Below are 25229 nucleotides of genomic sequence, written 5' to 3' on the forward strand. Positions count from 1 at the left end.
CTGCACCATCAGCATGGACATTGAAATCACCCAGGATCAGGAGCCTGGGATAATCCAATGCCCAGCCTGATACAGCATCTAAAACGTTGGACAGGGTGTCTGCTGGTGTGTTAGGTGTTCGGTACACCAGCCAGATAACCAAACTCTTCTCGACATCACACGCTAGACCTACACATTCAGTGCCAGTGATTGTTGGGGCAGGGAGTGACCTGAAGGAACAAAATTTATGGATAAACAAAGCCACGCCCCCCACTTATAGGTCCACAACTGGTGAAGGACCGAGAACCCAGGTGGAGAAAGCTAGTTCAAGGTGACAGTTTCGCCATCTCTTACCCAGGTCTCGGTCACACAGGCCAGGTCTACCCATGACTCCATGAGATAATCACTGAGCACATCACTCTTATTATTGATAGACCTGACATTGAATAACACCAGTGTCAGAGAAGGGTAAGTTTTCCTAGTCCCACAACCAACATCCCTTGAGATGGGACATAGATGGGAAGAAGTCCAAGCATTTCCATATCTCTAACTTCTTCCATTCCAACTAAAGGAAGAGCACCTACGCCCACTGCTATATCTCCCCCACCCCGTAATCACTGGTATCCCTGACCCTTGCATGGCCCCCCTTCATCGGTGCTGTCCACCACAACACTCTCCAACAATCAGCAAAGGCTATAACTATAAGATCTATCTGGCTCCTCACTGACCCTTTGTCTAAACTAAATACCCCATACTGCCTTCTCTAGCTAATTAAACTGCTATCTAATTTACCCACCCTATTGCAGCTAAATCAATTGGGTTGACTCATTAAACAACTACAGTCAGCATAATCAACTCCAATATAATAAACCAGTTTGATTAAAGAAAATCAGTAATCACTTAATCAGTGGTGGGGAAAATTTAGGTTGGGGGAAATGATATAAATCAGTTAAATTACCCTCTCTCTAACCACCCCACCCCCACTGCATTAATATTATAACATTATCAAATAATTGATTAATTAATACAATATAAAATCAATTTAATCAATTTAAATATAACCAAATCATCAATTAATCCAACTAATCCAACTAATCATTAACTGCAAAGGGCAAGATATAATAAAAAAGACCAAAAGCCTAGTTATTTAGAAAATTCTACATAGGTCTTTAAATTGTCTCTGTCAAAACAAATCTCTGCCACACCAAGTCCCACAGTTACTGGAATCTGTTGTTCTTAGCTGCAGCGTTGTTTGTGTTCCTGCATGACCCTCAGTACTCAATCTGATCATCAATAGTAGATTGACGACTAGCTCCAGCCCACCGGAGAATCTTTCACCACAGTTGCTTGACTTTGAAACAGAAAAACAAAGTTTCACACTTTGCAGGTGCCAGCAGGGAGATGACCTAAATTCCTCAGCATGTTCGCTCAGCTTCAAAGCTCCCTTCATGTTGGTAGTAATGCCTAGAGCTCGCATCTTTCCTGCTCTGGCTGAAAGAAAACCACAGCCAAATCAAGCATGTAGAAAGAAGGGCATAGGGTTCCAGCAACAACACTCAGGAGCCCGCCAGCAGCTCAAAACAAAGCCGAGTCAGAGCAAGGTACACAGAAAGTACCAAGCTAACAGACTGTGATTCACAGCAGCTTGCAATGTCTGGCTCTGAATACGTAAGTCTGAGAGGTAGAAATTAGGGACTGGGGAGAACCTCTGGGTTTGGCTGCCTTCCCATGCCAAGCCCAGCCGGGACTCCCCCCTCACTGATACCATCAGATGAGAGGCTTCAGCCAGAGGTCCTCCAGGTGCCGACAGTGACTCCCACAGAGCTGCACCAGCTCCAGCAGATAAAAAGCCGCCCTCAGGAAGTGGCCAGCCAGCAGGAGAAGCAGGAAACTCCACGGTCGTGCAGTACACTTCAGGAAATCCCATCAAATCTCTCCCATAATTATTGTTTACCTCCAAAACCCCCATTGAGTTATTGTTTGGGGGGGGCAAATACATCAGTGAGAATTTTTCCTATATCTGGATTGCGCAGCCTCCAGTCAGTGTATGTGTCCCTGGATATCCCACACACATCCACTTGTGTGTGGGTCCTCCCTTCGTGAAACACTGGTTGTTTTTCTGCTTCTTCTGTGGCCCTCTATCTTCTAGACTGGTAATTATAACCCTCCCCAGAATTGCTTTCTCCGCACTTCTCCCTGATTTTCTCTTAACTAGCCTTGTGTGTGTTTTAAGTGTGTTGTGTGTGTGTTTTGCCTTTTTAAAAAACTCTTAATAGAAAACCTTTCTGGTCAAACATCAGCCTGCTTATTTTGAGAGTTCTCTAAGGGGAAAATCCCTGTAAACATTAGTGGAGATCTCGGTTACCCCCACTTACTTTCTCTCTTTTAAAGCTAATTTCCCCCAATTAAATGGGTAACTGCCTCTTTGGGTAACAAGATAGTCAATAATCCAACCAAGTGTCAGGGGACAGGTCTTTTTAATGAAGAAATCAGAAAGTCTAAAAAAAAAATCATTTATAGAAAGTAGGAAACCCAAGAGCAGTCCCATTCATGATTTTGGAAACTGGGCTTAAAAAAGACCAGAGTGATTTACACAGAGCTAGAGAGGCTAACAGAGTTTTGTCAAGAGAACACACTGGTCATAGTGAACACCCACTTCCAACAACCTAAGAGGTGACTCTACACATGGACATCACCAGATGGGCAATACTGAAATCCAATTGATTATATCATTTGCAGTCAAAGATGGAGAAGTTCTATACAGTCAGTAAAAATAGGACCTGGAGCTGACTGTGCAAAATTCAGGCTTAAACTGAAGAAAGTTGGGAAAACCCCTAGACCATGACAGCGTGATCACTGACCTCGAGCCAGACATCCTGGAGTGTGAAGTCAAATGAGCCTTAGAAAGCATTACTGACAACAAAGCTAGTGGAGGTGATGGTATCTCAGCTGAGCTATTCAAAGTCTTAAAAGATGTTAAAGTGCTGCGCTCAATATGCCAGCAAATTTGGAAAACACAACAGTGGCCACAGGATTGGAAAAGGTCAGTTTACATTCCAATCCCAAAGGATTGTTCAAACTATTGCACAATTGCACTCATTTCACATGCTAGCAAGGTCATGCTCATGATCCTACAACCTAGGCTTCAGCAGTACGTGGATAGAGAACTGCCAGAGGTACAAGCTGGGTTTTGAAGAGGTAGAGGAACTAAATATCAAATTGCCAACATTCGCTGGATTATGGAGAAAGCAAGTGAGTACCAGAAAAACATCTACTTCTGCTTCATTGATTACGCTAAAGCCTTTGATTGTGCGGATCACAACAAACTGTGGCAAGTTCTTAAAGAGATGGGAGTACCAGACCACCTCACATGTCTCCTGAGAAACCTGTATAAGGGTCAAGAAGCAACAGTTAGAACCAGATATGGAACAAATGATTGGTTTAGCATAGGAAAAGGAGTATGACAAGGATGTATATTGTCTCCCTGCTTATTTAAGTTATATGCAGAGTACACCATGCAAAATGTCGGCCTGGATGAATCACAAGCCAGAATTATGATTGCCGGGAAAAACATCAACAACCTCAGATATGCAGACGATACCACTCTAATGGTAGAAAGTGAAGAGGACCTAAAAAGCCTCTTGCGAAGGATGAAAGAGGAGAGCAAAAAAGTTGGCTTAAAACTCAACATCAAAAAAACTAAGATCATGGCATCTGGCCCCATCACTCCTTGGCAAATAGAAGGGGAAGTCTTGGAAGTAGTGACAGAATTCACATTCCTGGGATCCAAGATCATTGCAGATGGTGACTGTAGCCATGAAATTAAAAGACACCTGCTCCTTGGGAGGAACGCGATGGCAAACCTAGACAGCATAATAAAAAGTAGAGACATCACCCTGCCAACAAGTCTGTAATGTCAAAGCAAAGGTATTCCCAGTAGTAATGTATGGCTGCGAGAGCTGGACCATAAGGAGGGCCAAGCGCCGAAGTACAGATGCTTTTGAATTATGGTGCTGGAGAAGACTCTTGAGAGTCCCTTGGACTGCAAGGACATCAAATCAGTCAATTCTAAAAGAAATCAACCCTGACAGTTCCCTGGAAGGCCAGATCCTGAAGTTGAAGCTCAAATACTTTGGCCACCAAATGAGAAGGGAGCACTCACAATCTTTCCCTGATGCTGGGAAAGATTGAAAGTAAAAGAAGAGGGGGACGGCAAAGGATGAGATGGTTAGACAGTGCTATTGATGCAATGAACATAAAATTGAGCAAACTTCGGAGGACGATGGAGGACAGGAGGGCCAGGCATGATGTGGTCCATGTGGTTGCAAAGAGTTGGACTCAACTGTGCGACTGAACAACAAGAAGAACAAGAACAACAACAACAGAGAGCTCCAAGTGGAAGACAAGGTCTAGAACACAACAAGGTTAAACAACCTACTCCTTATTTCCTCTTGCAGTAACTAGAAAAAATAAGCAGAGAGGCCATAGCACATCCCCATCAGAAGCCAGAACAGGACCCAAAACTTGAAGCTAAGTATAGTTATGCAGCTTGTGAAGAAATGCATTGTCTCCTGGAGGGTTGGCAAGCAGCAAAGCCTTCCCAGTGCAGTTTACAAGCTTTTTTTCTCTAAGTGGAGAAAGTCTGTTCACTGGCACATCAGCTCACCTTCTTACAAATGCTAATGACTTTATCAGGGAAGATAATGGGATGCTCAAAATTCCCCCTTCTCTCTTCTTCAGGCAGAGAGCAGACGTTGGAGGTGTAAAATGCTAGATAGTCTTCAGAAGCAGCTTTCTGGAGACAACAGAAAAAGACTTGACCTGGACTGACCTGGGTTGAGGGGGAGGAGGAACAGAGAGGATAAATCCTTTTAGAAACAGGAAATAGCTTTCTTTTCTTTGGGATGCTGAGCTGAACAGACCTCTTGCCTAAGGCTGGGAGCAGGCAGCCATTTTGCACCATGTGGCTGGCCTAAAGAGCTGGAAGAAAGCTTTGAGGTAATGGTAGATATTTAGAGATCTGGCACACCTAAGATAAAGATCCTGTCCTATATTTTACCATCAGATCAGGCACATATAGCTGAGATGGACAGAGGATTTGTGTTTTACCAATTTCTTTTTTTTTCTTTGCTTCAATCTGGTGTGGTGCTAAAAATATGCTTATAAAAATTTCCTTTTAAATAAATACTTTATAATTTTGGATGCTGGTAATGGTTCTCTGTACCACACACACACACATACACACACACCTGTTTTGGACACATACATTTCACTCATAAATTTTATTACTTTCCAGAGAAGGAAAACCAACACAATTTATTATGATGTACTTTATCCTCTTCACAGGAAGTAGCTTGCTTGACTTCTAACCCTGATTCAATAGGATGTTAATTGTAACCTAAGCAGAGATCAGATAGGCTAGTTGCCTGGAGGAGGAATTCTGATGTATCTAATCTTGACACCTTTACTTCCCCATGGGCTGCTAGAATAACTGGAAGAGCTGCTCACATCTCTCCAGCCGCAAATCACTGATTAAAAGCCAGTTTACTCAGAGGGAGCACAATAAAGCAGGTCTCTCTGTGTGCCACAGGACAAGGATCTATGGAGAGAGGTGTCCCTTATCTTAATAACAGTCTGATGAATAGCAAATACAGCCAGTTTGGGCTGTAAGACAGAGTTCAGCACAATATTTTAAAGTACTCTTTCAAAGTCAAAAGACAATTTGGAGGTGAACACATGGAGCTGTTGATCTCTGCTACATTGCTATATTTAAGCTAACTTCTATTTGTGTGTATCTCACAAGCTGGTTTACAAATACATGCACAGCAGTTGATGATGCAAGATCCAGTGATGACTTGCATTCACATGCAAGTTTAAACCCCTTCTCTGGAGGACCTTATTGGTAGCCAAATCAGATTAGAAAATCTGATTCAGCTGAATACATAGCTGAATGCACACCCCTGTCAGCCAGTACTTCTGTGTAACCCTTCTTCCTCCCGCCCCTCCATCCACCATGTGTTATGCTTCAAGATAATAGCAAGGGATTAGGGAGTCCATGAAACAAGAAAGCAGAAGGTGTGAGATTTAATCATAGGCAATTATTTTATTTGTAGTTTGGATTCCCCCCCACCCCCAAACTGGTACGTGCAAATGCTTAGTGTTACAATGGTTGAGCTTTCCAGTGTGAGTTCTGTTTTTTATCACCACTGTACAGTAGAGCACAATTCATTGGGAATGTCTTCTGCAAAAAATGGAAACTGTGTTTAGAGGATGCTCCCAATGCTTTTGTGTAACCCTTATTTATTTCATTGTTCTGATAGGTTCTGCAAATGTTTTTCCTAGCTGGTTTTCCCCCTCAACTTGCCCATAAAAGGTACCTTTTCCTGTCTCTTCTTTTAAAAGTTAGGCCTAAAGCTGATCAGTAGAAACTAATAATAAACTATTAGTTTTATAGCACTTAAATACCAAGCAATGGTTAAAACAAAACAGGCAGTGTATAAGCTTACAATCCAATGGATAATTTTAAACTTGCCGGCATAAAAAATGCAACTGAACAGTAGTGTTTATTTTCTTCCTACTCTGCTCAGGTGAGTCACAGCTCTATCTCCACAACTCAAGCTCCCTCCATTCCATGCATTGTAAACTATGTATGAAGACATTAACTAGCCCTGTGTGATATGATGGGATATGATGGGTGACCCACCAGGAAATGAATGTGTAACTGTGATATGATCCCCAAGAGATATTTTCTTTTTTGGAAAATAGTCTTCCCAAGAAAACGAAAGGCATGACAGGTTTCATTGCCGTTTACATGAGCACAACTAGAAAAATAGCTGATCTGATTTGGATGTTGGTAGATATGATTTGTAGAATTAATATAACAGAAGCTCCTCTGTTTCTCTCATAATGAGTTGCACCATGGTGCAGTTTCTTGTTAACTCACTGATGGCAGAAGAGCCATCTAGCTTTGTTTATCCATGTGGAAAAGGCTCCCTAGCTTGGCCATCAAATAGTTAACAAGATTTCCTCATTATCATTTGCCATATCCAAACATATTTTACATTCATGCCAAGGCAAAATAAATTGTCTCAAGATTTTAAAAGCATAAGTCTTGTAAAAAAGGATGATAGCTGATCTTACTAGTTGTCAGCTACGCTGCCATGGGGGTTGGGGAGCTCAGTCTGTGTCTGGTTAATTGCTAATGTATTCCTTTCTGTGCTTGTTCTGCTTTGCGCCAAAATGCTTATCTATACAGATGTGCAGGAGTGTTGGTTCTCAGCTTTAGCTACCTAATGGTCTCTAAGCTTTATCCCGTGCTCGGGAGGGTGCCTAATTGGCCAGTGCTATGGGGGGGGCATACGAATACCCTATATCCTATTATGCCCATGGGGCTGCCGCCATTCTTAACAGTACTTATGTTACTGCATCTATAGCTCTGCAATAAAAGTATTACCGTTCCTGAATGCGTGTACTTCATTGTTGGCTGTGGGTTCTGACATTCTGTTAAGAATTCTCCATTCTCTATCTCCGCGCATCTCTCCAAAACCGAGATGAGCGACGGAGAGGAGAAACCAATTCCTGAGAAGGACGACTCCGGGGGGGGGGGTGTCCCGACACCTACCATGACCGGTGAGGGGACCCTCATGACCCAGTCGACTGTGCTGGTGACTACCACACCGCCGGTAACTGCAGCTGACGCAGGAGCCGTTCCTAAGATAACATCGACCTTGGTGTTTCTGACCCTGACGGGGCCGAGGCGGCAGCCCAGCCATGATTACCGGCAGAGCTCCAGCTGGAGCCAGTTTCACCCGTACTCTACTGCAGAGACTTATATGCTCACGCAGTGGCCACTGAGAGACAGCCAATTCAACTGGGGATTTTCCACGGCAGGGTTTTTTCCCCCTTTGGGGACCCATTCGAGCCGTTGACCGGGGCATGGGTAATGGAGAGGACGAAGGCGAGAAGTGGCCGTGTGTCCCCGGAGGAGGGACTGGAACTGGCCCAGAGGATGGAGGTCGCGGATCGAGAGAGAAGGCAAATGCAGCGGACTTTGGAGGATATCATCCAGGCGATCCTGCAGCTGGTAATCCAAACCATCAGGGAGGAGAGGGAGGCCCGACTGGCTGTCCCAGCAGGGCCAGTTGCCCCGCCGGCCCCACAGCAGCAGCTGCCCCAGCCTGAGGACACCCCGCAACTGGGCCTGCCCGATGTCCCGGTTCAAGCGCCACGTCCTGGCAGTCCGAGGGAACAGGCGATACCTTGCCCGAAAGACCTCATTGAAGCCACCTTTGATGGGAACCCGGAGGAACTCTCCTTCTTCATGGTTCGAGTGATGAAATTTGTGGAAAGATCGGGCCACCTGTTCCCAGACGACAGCAGCTGAGTGGATGTGGTGGCGGCTCGGCTCCGGGGCCCTGCGGCAGCTTGGTATGTGGGGCTGCACAATGCCCAGGGTCCAGAACTGATGAATCTGGACGCTTTTAAGTGGGCATTGCGAACCCAGTTCAAAGACCGAAATGCCGGGCCCAAGGCGAGGGCGTTCCTGCGAACCCTTAAGCAAGGTAGGCGATCGGTAAGGGAATACTCCTCTGAATTTAAGCTACACGTGGCCAAAGTGCAAACCTGGCCTGATCCTTTGTTGGCGGTACTGTACAGAGTGGAGCTGAATCCCGAAATACGGGAGACGGTCCTGAGGGCTGTTGACCCAGTATTGCTGTACTCCCCCAACCTACCTTCACACGTGAAATTGGTGAGGGAGGTCTTAACCACGTTGCACAAGCACAAACTGTTTGCTAAGCTGTCAAAATGTGAATTTCACAAAACGCACATTGACTTCTTGGGATATCGGATCTCTGACCAGGGACTAGAGATGGACCCGGGAAAAGTTCGTGGAGCTTGGCACATACGCTGAGAAGCAGTTGTGCCCTGTGGTGGCATTGGCCACCTACTTAGTGGCCAGGGCATGCAGGTGGGTCTGCTGTTTCAACACCAGGATGGCACTCCCTTAACCAAGCACCAGTTTTGGATGGTCACCTCTAGGGCATTGGAAAAGTTGGGGTTAGGGGGGTGCGTTTTTGTAAGCGCTCTTTCCGCATTGGAGCTGCTTAAACTGCATGTGATATTTAGCATTTGGGGGGTGGCGTTCCTCGGCCTATAAGTCCTATGTGCGACCCTTGTCAGGACTCTAGGGGAGTCATCTAGTCCAACTGCCAGCAAAATGCAGGGAACTCACAAATACCTCCTCCCACACCCCCAGTGACTGCTGTTCCATGCCCAGATGATGAAAAAAAAAACCTCCAAGATCTCCAGCCAAATTGGCCTGGAGAAAATTTGCTTCCTGACCCCAATTGGTGATCAGCATTTCCCTGGGTGTGTAAGAACTGTCAGGAAGCTCTTCCTAATGTTTAGCTGAAAACTCTTCTGATTTAATTCAACCCACTGGTTCTGGTCTGACCTTCTGGAGCAACAGAAAACAACTCTGTACCATCCTCTATATGACAGCACTTCAAGTACTTGAAGATGGTTATCACCAACTTTTCCTCATAGTCTCCAGACCCCTCACCATCTTTGTTGCCAGCTTGTCTATATCCTTATTAAATTGTGATGCTCAGAACTGAACACAATATTCTGGGTGAGGTCTAATCAGAGCAGAGTAAAGCAATACCATCACTTTGCATGATGTGGACACCATAGTTTGTTGATACAGCCCAAAATGGCATTTGCCTTTTTAGCTACCATATCACATTGCTGACTCATGTTCAGTGTATGGTCTACTAAGACTCCTAGGTCCTTTTCGCACATACTACTGCCAAGACAAGTCTCTCCCATCCTATAATTATGCTTTTGATTTTTCCTACCTAAGTGCAGAACTTTACATATATCCCATTGAAATTCATTTTATTTGTTTTAGCCCAGTTTTGCAGGCTGTCAAGATCATCCTGTATCCTGACTCTGTCTTCTACCATTTTTGCTACACCTCCCAATTTAGTGTCATCTGCAAATAATAAGCATTAACTCTATTTCTTCATCCAAGTCATTGATAAAGATGTTGAACAAAACAGGTTCCAGGACAGATGCTTGAGGCACTCCATTCAAGAAAACAAATAAGAAATCCAAGAAGTTAAGACAAAGCAAAAATAACTTGAAGGAAAACAAGACAGAGTTGAAGTGGTACAACAACACCAAGAAGATTCACTCATTAAAAAAATAAAAATATACGATTTTATTAAAACACAGAAAAGAACCATTTAAAATTGAAGGACAAGAAATACAAACATTTCAAGATCTTCTGTCAGATAAAATTAAGAAAAGTTAAGTTTTGGAAGTCTAAAACAAGTGATGCAACAGAAAAATATAAGATACCGCTGGAAAATTCCCTCTACTTTAGAAATATTCTTGACAAAAGGTAAGAAAGCAATAACAATGCCAAAAGAGGTAGCAGAACCACTGCAATAATTGACAGCAAAAAACAGTGATCAAAGCTCAGGGGCAGATGACTCTGGGTCCTCACTCAATGAAGAAGGAGGAGAGACAAAGAAAAAAGATAAAAGAGAGAAACAAAAGGGGGGATGAAAGAGTTCAAAATAATCTCTGTGAATCTGAATGGATTAAATTTGCCATTCTAAATGATCAAATCTTTTTCATCAGTTGGAGAAATTCAGAGCAGATATCTTATGTATCCAAGAAACCCATATCAAGAAAAATCAAGAACATTAGTTAAATTGGAGAAGAATGGGTAAAGTCTATATTGCATCTGCATGAACTAAGAAAACTAAGAACAATATATATCAATAATCAAAGCCTATAAGTCCTTGAAGAATTAAAGGACTTTTAATCTACATTTAGTAATGAGACTGGTCTGCAAGACTGGTAATAATGGAACATTCCCTTCTTTATGTATTAAGATTGTATTTGCATCTCGCCAGGTTGGTGGTATTTGTTTTCTCATTGCTTTTTGAAGCAGTACTGTTAATATATCTTCAAAGTATTTGTACTATGTTGCTGTTTCCATGCGAAGAGTCGGACTCAACTGTGTGACTGAACAACAACAACAAAAAAGCTGTCAGACCATCAGGTCCAGGAGCTTTGTCTTTTTATTTTTTAATAGCTTTTTTAAATAGCAGTACTGTTAATATATCTTCAAAGTATTTGTACTATGTTGCTGTTTCCATGCGAAGAGTCGGACTCAACTGTGTGACTGAAAAACAACAACAAAAAAGCTGTCAGACCATCAGGTCCAGGAGCTTTGTCTTTTAATTTTTTTTTTAATAGCTTGATTTCTTGTACTGTTATCACTTGGCTTAATATTTTTCTGTGTTCAGATGTAAATCTTTTGAATGGTGTTTCTAGTAGGTATTTTTTTCATTCCTTCCTCATCTATAGTCTTTTCTTTGTAGAGATTTAGAAAAAAGTTTTTTATTTGTTCCATCATTTCTTACTATGAATAGAATGGCTATGATCATACACACTCAATAATCCACTTTCAATCTACTTTCAAAGCACTTCCAAACTGGATTTTTACCGTGTGAACTGGCAAAATCCAGTTTGAAAGTGCACTGAAAGTGGATTGAAAGTGGATTATTTAGTGTGTGTGATCGCAGCCCATACTTGATTTCCTCTCCTAATTCCTGATATCCTTTTCTTTTCCCATTTCTTCTCTTAAGCAGTATGCTAGATATCTTCCCAGTTTTTTTGCGAATTCAAAATGTCTTTGTTTTAGGTATTTTATTTTTTTCTGCATTTCTTCTACTTCTAACAGATCCAATTGGCTCTTCAGTTGTTTCATCTCTTTCAATTTGTTCTTATTGCCAGTGGTTTTGTGTTCCTGTTACAATACCTTTATTTTATCTCCTATTTTTAAATATAAACTTGTTTTCTTTCTCTCTTTCTTTCTCTCTTTCTTTCTCTCTCTCTCTCTCTCTCTCTCTCTCTCTCTCTCTTTCTCTCTTTCTGTCTTTCTTTCTGTCTTTCTTTCTTTCTTTCTTTCTTTCTTTCTTTCTTTCTTTCTTTCTTTCTTTCTTTCTTTCTTTCTTTCTTTCTTGCAGCTATCGCCAATAAGGTTCCCCTGATGTAATCCATGCCGGCCTCCCATATAGTTGATGCTGTAATTTCATTAGTATTGTTAGTATTTAATTATTCTATTAAATCTTTCTTGCATTGTTGTTTTATTTCATCCTGTAGTAAGGGTGTATCATTTCATCTTTTTTAGTCTGCTAGAGTCTTGGGTAAAATCTCCACTTTCCCCATTTTATAATTAAAGTTTTGGATATTAAGCTGTCTGTCTGAAAAGTATCTAAATTTCTTGTTATCTGAGTGAAGGGTTCACCAAATATCTTCCATTTCTAACACTGCCATGTATTTAAATACATTCTTTCTCACTCTTCCTCCCTTCTGTTCCCCCTTTTCTTACTCTGGCTCTCCTCCATGCATGTTACTTCCTCTCTCGTTCTGCCTCCTCATCATTCTGTTTGTTTTTCTGCCTCCCCACCCCATCACTCTCTCTTTCTGCCCATGTCATTTTCCCAGCCTTCTGCCTGCTTTCTCCCCCACCCCATACAGCAGCAGCAGCAGCGGGAGTGGTGCTCCCAGGCACCCACCTGATTCCTCTCCCTCCACAGCAGCAGTGGCAGCTCTCCGGGAATCACAGCAGATCTCCCAGCTACAGAGATCAATTCACCTTAGGGCTGCCAGCTGAAGATTTGGGGGTGGAGCCTCAGCAGAGTATAATGGCACAGATTCAACCCTCCAAAACAGGTATTTTATCCAGGGTATCTGATCTCTGTCACCTGGACAACAGTTGTAATTCTGTGTGATCTCCAGCCCTCATACAGAGGCTGGCAATGGTAGTTCTCGTGGAGGAAATGGCTGGTTTGGAGGGTGGAGTCCATGGCATTATACTGGTCAGAAGTTCCTCCCCCCCCCTCAAACCCCACCCTCACCAGGCTCCACCCCTCAAATTGCTTTGGCAACCCTATTTCTTTCCCACCCGACAACCAAACTACCTTTGTCTGCCTCTCTGTCTTCAGCTTTCCATCTCCACCCCCCTCCCCCTCAGCCTCTACCTAGGAAAATTACTGTCTCCATAGTGGGGACCAAAGTAGCTTACATTATTCTCTCCTCCTTTTTATCTGCACAACAACCCTGTGAGTTGTTTAGGCTAAAAGTATGTGACTGGTCTAAAATCACTGAGTCAGCTTCCACTAAAAGATGAGCATCTGAACCTAGTTCTTGTAGACCCTACTTTGAAGCTCTAACTGCTGCCCCACACTGGCTTTCATACGGTGGCTGCTGTTGAAGAGTAGCAAGCAGCCAGACCTAGTTAAGCCATGCAAATCAGGTGGTATCAAGTCACCCAAAGGGTGCTGCCTAGGGATGCCAGCCTCCTGGTGTTACCTGGGGATCCCCTGGAATTACTGCTAATTTCCAGACTACAGAAATAAATTTCCATGGAGAATATTGATGCTTCGGAGGGTGGACTCTATGGCATTGTACCTTCTTGAGGTCCCTGTCCTCCCCAGGCTCCACCCCCAAATCTCCAGGTGTTTCCCAACCTGGATCTGGCAACCTTACCACCCCCATCTCCTGCCAGTGGCTAGGGGGGGGGGCTTGCAACCCTAGACTGCTGCCAGGCCTAGGGTTGCCAACCTCTAAGTGGGATCTGGAGACCCCCCAGAATTACAACTGAACTCTGGACAGCAGTGATCTGTCTCCCTGGAGAAAATGGCTGCTTTGGAGGCTGGACTTTGTGGCATTATGCCCAGCTGAGTCCTCTTCCCTAAACCCATCCCTCCTTAGATTCCACCACAAAATCTCCAGGAATTTCCCAACCTGGCATTGGCAACCCTTGTCATGCCTGGCCCCAAGGCTCCCTCCCTCAAAGGCCAAAACAGGACTGGAAAGGGCCCTTCCCTCCTCCCCCACCTCTTACTGACGAGCCAATTAGAAGCCTCCCCCCTTTGAACATTCTAATATACCACCATTGATGCCTGGAGTAGATCCCTGCAGATGCCATTTCAAAAGGTATTGAGGGGAATTCGACTGTCCCTGAAGCTTTTTTTTTTTTTTTTTTTTAAACTTTTTGGATTTTTCTGCAGCCCAGGGAGTCCGGTTAGTCTGTAGAAAAAGGTGTTGGGGGAGAGTGAGCCCTCTGTTGGTGGAAATAAGTATCCACACAGAGAACAGACTTTAGGAATTCGTGTGTGTGTGTATGAATTAATGTGTGCTTGTGTGTATGTATACACAAACACACACACATACTGTATATATATCTTGTGTGTGTATGTGTGTGTATCTTGGGGGGAAATGCACCCTGGGCCTCTCTTCTCCTGGTATGTTCTTCCGCTGGCAATTTGTAGGATTGTCAATGGGCTTGGAGTTTCCTGGAATTACAACTGATGTCCTAACTACTTAGATTCATTCCCATGGAGAAAATGACAGCTCCTTCCCCAAATGCTTCCCTCCACAGACACTGTCCCAAAATCACCAGGAGTTTCCCATGCCAGAGCTGGCAACCCTAAATCCATCTGGGATTTTGCATTTGGGAAATCATAGTTTCCCAGCCCCTTAGCTTGGATGGTAGTAATCTGTGATTCACACTTTGGGGAAAGCCATGGATGTGGAATGAAAGAGCAAGATGCTTTAGCCAGAGAAGACAGCTGAGAAGATAGATCATATGTAAGTAAATGTTTTTATTGGTGCCAAAGCCTGAAAGAGGCTCACCATTTTTCTAACAGCTTCAGCCACAGCAAGTGATTTAGAGAGAAAATCAGACTTTACAAGAAAACAAACCTCTTTTGGAATCTCTGTTTTATTCCTTCTGACTCTTTCATTTGTTCTCTTCTGTTTTTTGCTGCTCCTTTTATTTCTTTTTTCTCTTACTCTTACATTCTTTCTCTTTTTCCATGCTCCTTTTATTTATTTATTTTCTGTTTCCCATCTCAAAAGCCAAAGTTGTTATTATCCTTTTTTTAAAAAAGGAGAGAACTGACAAAATTCCTATGTTGGCATGGCTGATGTTAATGGCTAACATTGGGAGCAAAGGTCCTTGAAGGCCCCCACATCTGCAGCTTTGTACAGGCCTCACCTCTGAAAGGCCTCAAAGTGTGTAGCCAGCCAAGGCCTAATGTGCATTAGCAAGACAAAGGCCTGAGGAGGGGAAGGGAGGGGATGAGCTTTAATTTACTGAAGATTTATTAGGGCCTCATGAAATCTGCCTGAACCACCCATTTTCTCTATCATCTGCACACATCTAAAGGGGGTGGCTTTGTTGTAGGGAGATGGTCATTTAGAATTATCTAGCAACAAATCTTGCCAGGATAAAAGCTACAGAGACAGGAGCAGGATGGAGAGGCAAGTTAACACTCTGCATTCAGAGCCCCAGACCTAAGTATATGTAAATGGGTAAATTGCTATTCAGGCTGGAGCCTTCTCTGCTCCTCCTTTTTTTTAATTTGCAGGTTACTGGCTGATGAATTTTCTTTACATTAAACCTTGTTTACTTGCATGGATTAAGTGGCTGTATGGAGTGCTAGGAGAGATAAGTTGTGAAAATTATTTTGTGAAAGGAATTATTTGTATAAAATAAGTATTGGGTTCCTAATGCTTCATTCAACAGATTTGCTAACATTATCATACTGGTTTGTACTGCTTCTAAGGGAGTATTAATGGAAGAATTGCCTGAGTAAAACAACTCACTCTCATGCCTGACTTTTAAAAGATGAAAATGAAATACAAACTTTCATTCTGGAGTTGTCCTAGCATGAAATGGAATTCAAAGTTATAATAACTTTACATGCACAACATTTACATTTCAGGGCTGCTTCAGCCATCCTTTTCATCCCTCTGTTTTTTAGTCTCAGTTTTAAAATTGCGAAATTACTGTTTCAGTTACAAGGCTGAAGTTTGTTCTTTATTCCCAGTTCCTTATTCTTTCCTTATTCGCGACATTCATGAATTCAACCAAAAACACTGAGGAGAATTTGAAAGCTCTGAACCCCAAAATAAGGTCTGGACAACCATGCATCTTATACCCTCAGGTTCACAGGACTGTCCACTACAAGAGGATATATCCTGTTTCCTCATCCAAAGCCCAGTTCTTGTACTAGCTGCCCCAAAGTGGGGTACTCCTAGGACAATCACACAGGCAAATACTTGGGCCATGATGCACCCCAAAAACAGTCTTTGGACCACCCCAAATGACACATCCCCACACTCTGGAGACTATCCCCTGCAAGACAACGAGCAGTGGTGCCTGGTCCAAATACTGGTTCTGGAGCCACAGGCTTCTATTTCAGTTGTCCCCAAGAAGCCTGTATTTCAAAAACAAGATTTGGAAAAGGAACTGGTTTGACTGCTTGCCCTCTGCACCCCAAAATAAGGTTTGGACCACAACATGTCATACATCTCAATGTTCAGTGGACACTCTCCTTCGAGGACACATATGCTGTTTCCTGCTCCAAAGTGTGGTGCCCCTGGGACAATCACACAGGCAGGCACTGGGGCCAGGCTGCACCCACAAAACAATCTTTGGACCACCCAAAATGACATGTTCCCACACTCTGGAGACTGTCCCCTGCAAGAAGACATCTAATGGTGCCTAGTCCAAAGACTGGTTCCAGCACCACAAGCTTCTGTTTGGAATGCCTCCCTGAGGTCTGGGTTTCAAAGAAGGTTTTAACAAGGGACTGCCCTTTGTGGTTTGGACTGCCACATATCATACACCCCCATGTTCAGCAGACTCTCCCCTTTGAGGGAACATATGCTGTTTCTTGATCCAAAGCACAGTTTTTGTGCCAGAAGATCCAAATTGCGGTTCCCCTAGGAAAATCAAAAAGGCAGACACTGGGGCCAGGCTGCACCCACTAAACAATCTTTGGACCACCCCAAATAGAACATTCCCATGCTCCAGAGACTCTCCCTTGCAAGAAGACATACATGCCAACAATGACCTTCAGTTCTCTACATAGGACAAACCAAAGAATGAATTGACACAAATCTGACATCAAGAATCACAAAACTGAGAAACCTGTAGGAGAACATTTCAACCTCCCATGGGCAACATCAAAGCAACTGTTTATTTCAAAGAAATTTTAGAAATATACTGGAATGGGAGATTGCTGAACTGCAAGTTATTACAACACTCAGGACAATGGAACCCCCGGGGCTTAACAGAGATATCAGCTTCTTATCTCACTACACATGCTAAGTCATTCTGTTCTTACTGATACCCAGAAATTAAACTATTATTCCCACACACCCCACCACATTAACACCCTCAAGCAACCAAAAGGAATGCAAGAACTCTTAAACAGTGAAAATATTGAGACTTCTGGTTTATGGCGCCATGCTAGCGGACACGTCTCCTGGACCTCCCGGGGAAGCAATCCGCACACCAGCAGTTGGGGGGGCAATTGTTTGCCACCCCCTGGAGCCTTTGCGAAGGGCTCCTAGCCATGGGCATTCTGAAGGGTGGCCTCTTTGCCAGCGCGTTGCTGGATAATTGAGGCGCTCTTCCACCCTGACGATCCTGCTGCTGCTGCATCCATAATGGAACCAGAGCTGCCAACCGGGACGAGCGTTGGATATCGAGCATATAAAATGTACTTTGAGCGAGGTCTCTGGACCACCAATGAACAGTGAGTCGAGTAAAAGCGAAATGCCATGAATTTAAAAGAAAGTCCCCCTGGGAACGACGGGATGAGTGAGCGGGGGAGGGGCCCCTCCCATACGCATGAATATAAAAGCTATTTGCCAAGGGGGAGCTGAAGTTTAAGCATTGAAATCTGTTTTGAGAAATCAACCAGAGCGCCAATAAGCATTCGGGTGAATTTCAGAGACTTTAGCAAGTACTTAAAAAGTAAACAATCCACAAATATGTCATGGAAAAAAAACAGAGAAAGACAAACAGGCAAAAGTGAAACCACCAGGGAGTATGAGCCCTTGACCGGAAGATACCACTGAGTTTTCTAAACTGTTAGCGGACTCTTTGTGCCCTCTACTGGACCAGATGATGAATATCAATCAACAGCTAACAGCTTTAAACCAGAATCTTGCAGCTCAGCAGATCCAATTGACTGAAACTACAAAAAAGATGGCGCAAACAGCTGAGAAAGTGAAGGAAATGGATGCCAAAACTAAAAAGGTTAAGAAAAAGGTTCAAATGCTCAAAAAGAAGCAAGCTTCAGACAAATTTCAACTTTTGCAGCTAGAAATGGAGAAAGCTAACTTAGTCCTCCGGTTCCAAGGGGTCCCGGAAGCAAAAGAAGAGAATCTAAAGCAACGTTTGAGTGACGCGCTAGCTCCAGTTACAGATTTAAAAGCGGAATACCTTGTAAGTGAAATGGATGTGGTTTATAGAGCCTATTCCGTTTATATCAAGAAAAATAATCTGCCTGGAGAGATAGTGGTTAGATTCTTGAAGAGACATGTGAGGGATCAAATCCTGAAAGCAACTACAGGAACGCCCTTGAAAATTGGAGGCAACATTATCAGGATTCTAAAAGGCATTCCATTTGAAATAAGGAAGAAGAGGAAGAAGTATAAAGACTTGATTCTATTTTTGCAAACAAACAGCATTTCCTACAGATGGTTGACCCCCAAAGGCATCATTTTCAAACTGCAGGATAAAAAAGAAAAAATTGACTCTGTTTCCAAAGCACGTGAGTTCCTAAGACTGCTACTGGGAGAGTCAGGAGAGGACGGCAAGGACGAAGAAGACAGCAAACTTTGTGATGCAATGGACTCCACTACTTCCAATGAGGACTCTGCTTCCGAAAAGGGGGCAGCAGCCCCCAAACGAGAATATCAATTGAGGATTAGAACAGATAAAACAAAATGAAGGCTGAAGAACTCTGATCTGTGCCTTGAAGTTTTTTAACGATGCTCTTGTGATTTTCTTTAAACAGTTAAAATAATAGTTTTAAAGATAAATAATAGCTTAATCGACCATGTTCAATGTAATCTCAGCATTTTAGACTAACACTGATACAAGCTTTTGTAATGATCTCCTATACTTGGGTTTTTAGTGGTTTTCTTTCCTTTCTCCCATAGATGTAGTTTCCCTTCCCCCCTTTCCATTGTAGTTTATAGAAAAATGCAATAAAAAATCCCCTATGGGAGGCAAAAAAAACACCAGTGAAAATATTAAAAACCAAAATATCAAAAACCAAAATTTAAAAAAATGCAAAAATAACACAACCCAAGAGAGAACTAGTGTGAACAGAATAACAAGGCATGCAGTAAACCAAACAAAAAGAAGAAGAGGAAGAGGAAGAAGAAGATGGTGATGATGACGACAATGACGACAATGATATTGGATTTATACCCCGCCCTTCACTCAGAGTCTCAAAGCAGCTTACAAACTCCTTTCCTATCCCTTCCCCTCCCCACAAAAGAAAGGTGAGGAAGGTGGAGCTGAGAGAGCTCTTTCCAGAACTGTCCTTGAGAGAACAGCTCTGACAGAACTATGGCTTGCCCAAGGTCATCCAGCAGTGGCAAGTGGAGGAGTGGGGAATCAAACTCGGTTCTCTCAGATTAGAATCTGCACACTTAACCACTACACCACACATAACCACTACACCAACACACACCCCAAAGCCCCCCCCCAAATAACCCAAATCAATAAATAATACAATTGTTCAAAAGAGCAGCAAACTTTTAAATTTTAAAACAGGTTTTGAAAAAAACCCAGAAAATGTTAAGCTAAATCCAATTAATGCTATACAAAGCACGTACCCCAACACCCAACAGGAGCCACCCACCCCACCAGAGGCCACCCACCCAACACAGGAAAAGTGAGGGGAAACCTTTAAAAGACCTTTAAAAATTATCCTTTTTAATATATATATATATTTAAAAATAAATAAATCTGAACTGAAGATCTTTACCAGGGGATGTCTTAAGGGGATGAAGTTCAGTCAGGCAGTCCACTCCACAGTCCACACGGGCAGGACAGGCAGCAGAGAGAGGAGCCAAGGCAAGCAGTCTCTCTCCAATCCAGCCAAGCAGCCAGCCAAAATGGAGTGAGTCCAGACACAGGACACCTGCTGCTTAAATGCTCTCTGCCCACGCACAGAAAAGTTTGAAAAAAATAACACTGTCCTGTGATTGGTCAAAGAGCATTACTCGCAATTCTATTGGCAGGGTGGTAAGTTCTCTCTCCCTCTCTCCCAAGCAAGATAGGTGGTGCTGTGATGGCTGGGGTAGCCCAGTCCAGCAGCAACACATGCCTTGCAGAGCTGCACATGCATTTGCATTTTTCAAATGCATGGCAGTGATTAGATGTTAGGTCCCCTCTTTCTCTTTCCCCTCCCCCTCCCCCCTCAGCCCTGGGAAGCGAAGGAAAAGGCAGTCAAAGCCCTGGGACAGTGAGAAAAGGAGGTAAGTTCTGTCCCTTTAACATTTAAACCCCCTTCCCGCAGTTATTCGGGGCCCTGAACACTTGCTGAATACTTATTTGGAGTATCTGGGGTTGCAGTATTCAGCTAGCCGAATCAGACCAGAGAGTCTGATTCAGCTTATTCGGCTTCAGCCAAGCCGAATAATGCCTGTATTTGGGGAAGTATTCAGCTTGGCTGAGCCAAATGCACACTCTAGTGGTAACCAAAACAGAAGCTTGTGGTGCCAGAAGCAGAGTTTGGACTGGGCACTGGGAAGACACTGTATGTCTTCTTGCAGAGGACAGTCTACAGAGTGTGGTGATACGCCATTTTGGGTGGTCCAAAGATTGTTTTGTGGGTGCAGCCTGGCCCCAGTGTCTGCCTGCGTGATTGTCCCAGGGGCACCACACTTTGGACCAGGAAACAGCATATGTCCCCTTGAAGGGGAGTGTCCACTGAACATAGGGGTATATGACATGTGGTGGTTCACACCTTATTCTGGGGTGCAGAGATCAAGCAGTCAAACCAGTTCCTTTTACAAATCTCTCTCTTGAAATACAGGCTTCTTGGGGGCAACTCAGAAGCCTGTGGGTCTGGAATTAGTAGTTGGAGCGGGCACCACTGCAGGGGATAGTCTCCAGAGTGTGGGGGGGTGTCCTTTGGGGTGGTCCAAAGACTGTTTTGGGCTGCATCATGACCCAAGTGTCTGCCTGTGTGATTTTCCTATGGGCGCCCTGCTTTGGAGAAGATGGCACAAGAACCAGGCTTTGGATCAGGAAACAGGATATATCCTCTTGAAGGGGAGAGTCACGTGAACCTGGGGGTGTATGATATGTGGTGGTCCAGACCTTATTTTGGGATTCAGAGCTTTCAAACTCTCCTCAGTGTTTTTGGTTGATTTCATGAATAAATTGCAAATAAGGAATGAATAAGGAAGTGGAAATAAGGAACCAACTTCAGCCTCGTGAAATCTCAGGGAAACATAATAGCCTCAGAATTGCCAACATCATTCCTAAACTTGATCTTGTAGCTTTAAAAGCAGTCTGGCATGAAGAAATTAAAGGACTGAAACTTTTCGCATCATTTTGTCTCCATTGCTAGTGTTGTCAACCAATGTTCCTTCTAAGGCAGTGGTTCTCAACTTTCCTAATGCCGCGACCCTTAATACAGTTCCTCATGTTGTAGTGACCCCCAACCATAAAATTATTTTCATTGCTATCATAAGACCACTGAAAATTTGGCTTCCGGTCTAGCTAAGATGGAGGACTGAAGCGTTTCGCAATCGTGCGAAGCGAGCGACGGCCACTTTTGACAGTTTGGGCAATATACAGCCCAACGCATCACTCCCCAGCGAGGGGGGGGGACAAGCAGGCAGCAGCGCCCTAGAGGGAGTGTGAGGTTGGCGTAATCCAGCTTCGGAAGAAGCTGAATTGGGCTTTGACCTCCTCCCACGAAGAAGGCAAGTGCCAAGCAACTCTATAGTGGCCGATCGAGCCGGGCTACCGGCATAAATTCTTCGTCAGCAGACTTCTTTGAAGAGGGACAACAACTGTGAGTTAAAAGAAACAATGCGAAACCCGTTTTGAACGTGCTAGATAACAAAAACGTGCCGCTTACCTGAACTGAGTTTGGAGTCAATTTGAACTAAGCGGTTGAGCGGAAAATGAATAGTAAATCCCAGAAATCCGATTCCGGAGAGAAAAAAGTTGATTGAAGCCTTTAAAAACTGTAAAAACGCTTATTGTTTAACATTCCTGTGGTGAAGATGGAGCCGTGTGCGCAACTGTAAAATCGAAACTCACGAACAATAGCGTGGGAAGAGCAGGCTGGTGTCACAAAGAAAGAGGTCCATGTGAAACATCCAGGAAGTTGAATTCCTAGACGGGCATTAGCGAAAGGAAGACAGTGGAACTTTTAAAGGTGCCGGACCGGAAGTGAGTTGTATGCGGAAGGAAGGGCCTGCAAAGTATCAATTTGACCTACTCTACATGAAATTACCATAGAGAAGTTGCGCCCGACATTTTGAGGAGGACTTCAACTAAATTTGCTTTTTTAATATATTTCTAAGGGTCTTTGGAAAGCGTAAACAGAGAGGCATGGAGGACTAAATCTTATCATCTAGAAGAGTGCTTTATCTTGCGAATCTGTGAATTGAAAAGAAATCGCCAAGACGGAGACCAGGAGAGGCAAGAAAAGAGCCGACTCAGACCCAGAACTTAAACCAGTTGTGAGACCTAGGATTGGATCTACTTCAACCCCCAAAATGACAAGGAAAAGAGAGAAAAAAGAGATGCAAGCCTCCATGGAAGCAATGGAGAAGAGAATGACAGAGGCAATACAAGCCATGGGGGAGCAGATAGAAAAAACATTGGGGGACCAACTGGAGAAGCAAACTCAGATTCATCTGAAACATCTAGAAGAAGTCCAAGAGAAGAACATAACAGCATTGAAGGAACTGGTTACTACAGAAATAACTTCAATCAAGCAAGAAATGGAAGGAGTTAAGAAGGATGTTCAAGCAAATGCAACCAAGACTACAGAGACAGAGGAGAAGATACAAAAAATAGAAGAGAAACAAGATTCTTTGACTCAACAAATTACAAGATCAGAGACAATGATGGAGTTCAGAAGGATGCAGACTCATCTGAGATTCAGAGGCATTAAGGAAACAGAGAATGAGAATTTAAAAGAAAAAATGATGGAAGTGATAACGGCTTTTTTGGGCGAGGAAGAAGGGTCAATGGACTCAGACTTTGATTTGATTTATAGAGTGAACTCCAGAATTGCAGAAAAGAAGAATTTACCAAGGGATGTAATTGTACAATTTGTAACAAGATCAATAACAGAGGAGATATTCAAGAAGCAATTCAACGTCCCTTTTGTAATAGAGGGAAACAAAATTATGGTGATGAGAGAACTCCCAAGAACAATACTGCAAGACAGGAAAAGGTATAAATCCTTGGCGGACAAACTCAGAGCTTTGAGCATCAGATATAGATGGGAGATTCCACAAGGTTTATCCTTTACGTATCAAGGTGGGAGGATTCAGATCAGATCGATGATGGACTTTTATAAATTTAAGGCGGACAATGCGGACGTCTTTGGAGAACTTTAAAATAAAACGCATAATGGAGTACAAATTGTTGTCATGGAATGTTAATGGATTAAATTCACCAAACAAGAGGAAAAGAATCAATCATTGGATACAGAAACAGAAATGCAACGTGATATGCTTGCAAGAAACACATATTAGAAAACAGGATATAAAATATTTAAAGAATGCTTTATTTGGAATTGAATTTTGTTCTGCGGCCTCAAATAAGAAAAAAGGAGTTGTGACATATGTGAAGAAGGAGTTACAACCTACAGAAATTTTTAAGGACATAGATGGCAGATACGTGGGTGTGGAATTAATGATTCAGCAGAAAAAAACATTGTTGATCAACGTGTACGCACCCAATGGAGCAAAGGAAAAATTTTTTAAGGATATAACTGACCAATTACAACAATTGACTTATGAGCAAGTTATTATGGCCGGAGACTTTAATGGGACAATAGATCGTCTAGACAGAAAACCACAAAAGGACAACGAATTCAGCGGAAAATTGCCAAAGAATTTTTTTGAATTAGTTAAGCAAGAAAAATTAGAAGATGTTTGGAGGAAATGGAACCCGATGCAGAAAGACTTTACTTTTTATTCCAATAGACATTGCTCTTTTTCCAGAATTGATATGATTTGGATGTCTGAAGAATTATCAATGAAAACACATAAGACTGAAATTTTGCCAAGATGTAATTCAGATCACAATCCGGTGGTATGGAGTTCCACAGAAAGGAAAAAACCCTTTCTGTGGAGGATTAATGAAGACTTGTTGGATAAGAAAACAGTAATTGAGATGTTAAAGGAAGAAACGAAACAATTCTTTCAACAAAATTTAAATAAAGAAACACCGATACAGATTGTATGGGATGCTTATAAAGCGGTGATGAGAGGAATTCTCATCTCGCAAAACGTGAAGCAAAAAAAGGAAAAACTTCAAAAACAAACAGAAGTGTTAGAAAAAATTGCTCAGAAAGAAAAGGAATTAAAAAAGAAGCCTGGAAAAAAGCAAATTATTAAAGAATTAAAGTTGCTGAAGGAACAACTGAATGAGACTTGGAATCAGGAAATGTATTGGAATTTAAAGAAGTTACAACAGAAATCTTTTGAAGGGGCGAACAAACCGGGAAAATACTTAGCTTGGCAACTTAAGGCTAGAAGAGAGAGAAGAATGATAACCAAAATAATAGAAGATGGAAAAGAGTTCGTTGATCCTAATGGAATAAAGAGATGTTTCTTCAAGTATTATGCTAAACTATTCCAAACAACTAGAGTTGATCTTGAGAAGATTAAAACATATTTAAAGGAGATTCCACTACCAAAAATAAGTAAGGAATACAAAGATTTATTAAATGGTCCAATTCAAAAAGAAGAAGTGATGAAGGCAATAGAAGAGACAAAGTTGGGGAAGGCGCCTGGGCCGGACGGATTTACAGCGAAATTCTACAAAAAGATGAAAGAAGAAATTTCCCCGGTCCTGGAAGCTTTAACCAACGAAATAAGAGAAAACAAAAAGGTGCCGGACTCATGGAAAGAAGCAATTATTTCTTTGATTCCAAAGGAAGGACAAGATTCAACAAATGTAAAGAACTACAGGCCAATATCTCTTTTGAACAACGATTATAAAATCTTTGCAAAAATTATTGCAGAAAGGGTGAAAAACTATTTACAAACGGTAATTTCTGAAGATCAAGCGGGCTTTTTACCCAAAAGGCAGATTAGAGACAATGTAAGAATAGTAATGGACGCAATTGAATATTATGAAAAGCACCCAG

Source organism: Gekko japonicus, unplaced genomic scaffold (genome assembly GCF_001447785.1).
Source record: "Gekko japonicus isolate JY-2015 unplaced genomic scaffold, Gekko_japonicus_V1.1 scaffold444, whole genome shotgun sequence".
NCBI lineage: Eukaryota > Metazoa > Chordata > Lepidosauria > Squamata > Gekkonidae > Gekko > Gekko japonicus.